Source organism: Arctopsyche grandis, chromosome 5 (genome assembly GCF_051622035.1).
Source record: "Arctopsyche grandis isolate Sample6627 chromosome 5, ASM5162203v2, whole genome shotgun sequence".
NCBI lineage: Eukaryota > Metazoa > Arthropoda > Insecta > Trichoptera > Hydropsychidae > Arctopsyche > Arctopsyche grandis.
This window is the reverse complement of record NC_135359.1, coordinates 15,355,828-15,362,025: the sequence shown is the minus strand read 5'-3', so window position 1 is coordinate 15,362,025 and position 6,198 is coordinate 15,355,828.

Here is a 6,198-nt window from a genome sequence, read left to right as displayed (position 1 = left end):
ATAGTGCATCTACATATTTGCATACGTTTGTATGCAGCGAGTGCGTGTATCGAGGTGCATTTCCGGTGGAGCGGTTCCGGCTCCGTTGCGCTATATAGAATGATTATTACGGATTCAGACGCATCGGCGAAACGAATGCGAATCGAATGCAATAAACTGCATAGGGCAGAGGGGAATTATCGCAACCATTCAACATTTTATCCTAGGAGCTATTCATTTCGCTCCCCCAACGTTGCACTATAAGCGTACGACTATCCACACCATTCCAGAGTCACGACTAATTTTTAACTTTTGCATGCAAATATCAATGAAAATTTCAAAACTCTAATTATAAATTACAAATACAAGTATCATACAAATATATTATTTTTATCGTACTCGTGGTATTAAATTTTAATATAAAAGTTCGTTGTTTGTTTATTGTGGACGTACACAATTTGGTACTTCATAAGGGTGCAACACGAGCTCGAGATGTTCGTACTGAATAAATATTGCATTATAATAGAGAATACTGTGTGTCACTGGGTCACTATCAATGCATCTCCCATCGGCAACTATTGTATTCCAATGTGGGGGATGATGGTATTGATGGAGTCTATTGTACTTCAGTTTGAAATCAACGCGTACTATAAAAAAACTTTTATAAGCCTCGCCATTAGGGTTTTATAGATGTAAAATAAACTTGTGAATGAATAACAATTTTATTTTTTTTAGTTTAAAAACTTACTACAACAATCATTATTATATAATCAATATTTTGTCAACCTATGCTGTCTTAATGTCTTAAAGCTTTTATTTTTAAATTTCATTAAACAAAATCTGTCGTTTCACCATTTATTTTATTTACAACTTAATTAATATTATATATTTATCTATAAGATATCTATTTATATATTCGATATCTATTCGGCATCTATTATATTATTTATAAATCTGATTAAACTATTCACTGACGTATTACTTTTTCAATCCGTTTTATATGAGCGAAGTATACAATATCCCAAGCTGATTCTTTTTTAAATATTTGCTTTTAGCGATTAAGTTTCAAATTAATAAAAACTGCCACTTAAAGGCATTATTCAATATTCTTATTTTAAATTTGAAATTTATGTTATTTGTTATAAGAATTGTATGCAAATTTAAACTATGTATGTATGTAGATACAAAATAATCGTTCCACTGTTATTTCGATTCAAATTAATTTTGGAATCAAAAGTCGCGGATTCGTTCAAATTATAATTGGGAAAAATGGGTAAATTAACTATTAAAATTAAGCCATAGTTAAGTTCAGGGTTAGGGAAGGCCGCGCATTTTATCACTGGCCTATTAAAGAATTTAGTCAAATTTATAACATCCACGAGAGCACCCCTTCGCGTAAGATACGATGCATAAATTTCCCAAATTCGGATAAATTGCCGGCAATAAATTCACTTTATTTTATCTCCCCATAATTAAGCGATAAAACTCCATAAATCTGCTCGCACCGATGAACCAAGATCATCCCAGGGCAAAAACGCGAGACTCTACTCGCGGGCTCGGATGCATGCATATGCACGTCTTCGGTGACTTTTTAACGACGTTTAAAGCCGTAGATCATAACGAGCAGAGCCGGTTTAATGTTTGCAGGTGAATTCTGGACGTCATTTGAGCATTTTTCACAGGTCGGTCCATGGGGGGGGGGGGGGGTGGATGAGGGGGTTTATCGCATTAAACACGTTTCGGCCCGCGTACCTGCGGTACCTGCTACGCCTGTCCACCACGCTAAAACCTGAAAAGAGCTTTAAGCCTATGATTTATTTATAAAAGCTCTATCGGATTACGATCGACCCCACGTAGTTTATAGGGTAACATTAGCGCCGTATCCATGCAAAGCACACCGTCGAATACTCCGTACGGAGAATATATTTCACCTTTGTGTGCACTCTCCACACTGGATTACACCGGATAGCGGAAAATTTTCCATACTATTCTTCAAGTTTTAAAAATTCAAATTTAATTAAGTATCTACTTACTGTGTGTATAGATAAATGGTAAATAAATAAAACATATGTAATAATGCAATATCCATTATCTACATTAGCGATGGTAGTGCAACATTTTGTTGTACACAAACAGCGCTAAAAGCATTTCCTGGAAGGTCTGTTTATTGTTGAAATAATTTTCTGAGAAGGAACTTGGTTCAAAGGAATATTGTAAAAGCGATAATAGTCATATGAAGAGTCTGAAATACGTATTTATGTATTTTTTGCGTTTTGCGATTGGAAAATGGGGTCACCTTTCCGTTTACCTTTCATTTTTCCGATATTTTTTTAGCATTGATATTATATTTCGAGATTATTGTAAAAGGTTCCTATATTTATTTTATTAAAAACAGAGAAATATTTCACAGAATTGAGATGGAAATTTTTTCAGTGTACTGCGTCTATTGTGATATTCCTATATACATACATATATGTTTGCGATTCAATAAAACAAAGTTCGAAAATAATATATACTCGTAATATTAATATTAAAATATAGAAATGTATTAGAAAACTTTACTGAACAGATCTATATACGATATATGTAAGTACATATACTACTCGTATAATATAAAACTGAATGTACGATTACATATATTTGTCCGGGCTAAAATATAATAAGAAACTCAACTTATGTACCTATTATTCAATTCGTAATAGTCCCGAGAACATCATATGCATATTACAATAAATTTAAAGTGAGAACTGTATTTGAGAACTATTAATTACTATGAAAACGTCATCACGTAAGTTATGTGTTAATTCTCAGTTATGTACATATAATCAGTTGAACAAGGGTTAATTAATATTAGTATTTAATATTTCTATACGTATGTACATACCATTTGTGTAATTGATTTTTCATATTTTAATTATAATATTTAGTCAAATTGATTGAAAGTAGAAATTAAGCGCCAATTACTAACATTGACTTGATTTTAATCGACAGTCAATATTAAGCGGCTATAAAACAAGAAGTGGACCCATTTTGACACAAAGTTATCAGTTACTTTTTAATGAGGCTGTGACAAGTGAAGTTCACCTACAATCTGTTGAAGGGGAGGATGAAGTGACGAGATGAGGTGGGAGGTTGGGGGGGGGGGGGGGGGGTGTAATGGTCGCCCCCACGGCGCTGTAAACATATCCGTGAGCTTTCTCTACGAAAGTTTTTATCGGTCGTTTGTTCTAACGACGTTACTTGTTGTTTTTATAACCTCTCCATTCATTAGGAGCACCCCCACACCTTCCCATAATCCACCCCCCGACCCACTCGAAGCGCCTCGGCTCCAGTCCCCGTCCAATCTCCTTTCCCGCGCGGTTTGCGCAGATGGGTCGGCCGCGCGCTAAAGGTTAACAAAACAAATTTTCGTTATTCGATTCCAGGGGTGAATCGTCCGTTTGTTATTTCACGAAAGAAAACGGTTCATTGAGTCGAAATATACGCGCAATAAAAATATTGAGGGAAATTATTCTCGGCGGTATTTTTTTAACCGGCTTCGTGAACGAAATATTTAATTGATCGAAACAAATGTAATAATAACTAGACTGAGTCAACAATATACAATCGCGCATAGCAGTTAAATCCATATTACATTATTTACATTTGAAGAACGATTATCCTTCTTTCTCCCAATCTCCGTAGGATATGAAAATACATAAATGTTGCATACGACATTCTTTTTCGAAAATAAATTCCAGAGAATGTCTTATCGCGAAAAGCCTAGAGCGCACTCACCGACTTGGTACATGTTATAATAAAGTTTCATTCTTCAAACCAGATATAAATTTCGATAGTAATCTGACATTCTTTGCAGTGAGCTTTCCCGCCGTCGCGTCGTGTCGGCATTTTGACGAGCTTTCGCGACCGGAAGTCGTCATATTTCACCGGCTAGCCCCCGGCGAAGTTTTTATCTGTGGCGAGCAGTTTGTCTGCGACACTCAGCCGACTCAGATGTTATCTCGTCGTGGAAGTTACGCCGTTTTCCTCGATTGATGCCCCCCGGCAAATGCGATGCCTCGTAAAAGGTATCGTTTTCACATTGCGAAGCCCGTATATTTGATGCCGCGAATAAAACGAGGTGTTTAACCGTCGGCCGTTTCAAAGTGACGCCGCTCTTGAATCTCGCTTGCAAATTTTAGCATTATTTTAGTACTGACTAGGATGCAGTTAATCGCATTTCAAGTCTACAATAAACCAACACATCTACAGGAACTGCGGTTGTGCATCAAAGCCGGTTTTCAATGATACAATTATACACGGGAATCGGCAGTATACATAGTAAGTTTAAAAAAAAATAGTACTCATTTTACTGGTTTTATATTACTAGAATACAAGAAACATTAAAATGATATAATGAAACAAATCTGCAATTGAAAAAGACTGATATTCTTGACTGTTACAAACAATGGTAGTATGTACTTTCTTTTGATATAATAAAAAGTATATTTTATAAGCAAATTTTACAAAAAAAGTTTTGCTATAAAAAACTGAAATTGAACTCGTTCGTTTTTATATATTATACATAAACGGCTTATGAAATTCGAACGTAAAAATTGCGTTTATAATAAGGGGTAAATGTTATCAACGTCGAAACGTATATAACAACGGGCGTGCATAAAACGTTAAAGTTACGATTCTTTTATGGGGAATATTTTTTTATTTAATAATAAGATTGTTGAAATAAAAATTCCCTTGACATATTTTTTCAATTTATTTTAAGCGTAAAAGACAATGTATTACCTTTCAGTGCGTTGAGAGACACAATTCCATTCTTATGCATCATAACAATTTATTCTAATATTTTCAATAAAAAAACCATAATAAAAGCTTTCAACATTTCGATTATGGTAATATAGCTTCGATAAATAAAATTTTAATTTGTAATTACATATATATATATATATATATATATATATATATATATATATATATATATATATATATATATATATATATATATATATATATATATATATATATATATGTATATATATATATATATATATATACATATATACAAATATATAAAGCTACTAATGGCTTGTGTGCACATACTTGTATACTCCATTTGATCGGTCATCATAAAAAAACGAATAAATTTAAAATACGATTGTTCTTTTCAAAAATATTAATTAAATTAAAAATTAATTAATAATAACATTATTATTATACACCGCGTACATGACGATGGTGGGCACGCATTAGGCTATTATTATATACAAAGATTATAAATATGAATGTTATACATAGAATCTATACACTGTGGATTTTTTTGCCCTCCAATATTCTTCGAATTTCGTCCCCAATTATATTCGTTCCGCGTATTTGTGATGGCAAATCACGATACAGGCTTTCAGGCCAGAGTATGAGATGTCTCATTTTCCGTATGAAAAAGCCGTTTGTATCAATTGGAAGAGGGAAAGAGGGGATAAGGGGGGGGGGGGGAATGTTGCTTGCCGCCACCAGAAGCCGAATTCAATTTGATGTCGCCGCGAGATAAGCCACCACAGTCAACTTCTGTAGTACGTATATTCGATAGTTTTTCACGGCGCCAATAAACAATCCTTTGTGTTGCTTTAACAGGGAGGTGGAATGGATGAGGGAGTGGTGGGTGTTTGGGAAAACAGGTCATTTTCCTTTCGGTTCCACATGTCAACAGTTGCGCGCCTCAATCGCGAATGATAGTTGCGAATTTCCGGAAGAATCAAGGTGCTAGGCGGAAACGTTTATTTGCATGGTTGGATTTATATTGAAATTCCTTATTTGATGCTCTCAATTCAATATCAAATATTTGATATTTTGACAACGTTATTTGTGATTTATTTGAACCTGATATTAAGATTCAACTTTCTACTACATATGTATATGTATACATATTAATTTATGGTACTGAAATATACATCGGAATCTTCAGTAGAAAAACTGTAATTCACAACAATTTTGAACAATCAAATGAAATTGTGAAAACTTACATATTGAGATATTTGTATTTTTTCGGTTTTCTTTGTATTTTGATATTTGTTTTCTTGTATAAATTTATGTATTAACAAACCACTTGGATCCATAGGCTGTGCCACCTGTCTCAAGTATTCATAAATTACTAAATATGTACATACATATACATATATGTACATACATATGTATGTAATATTTATACACGGATTTCAGACACTTGTA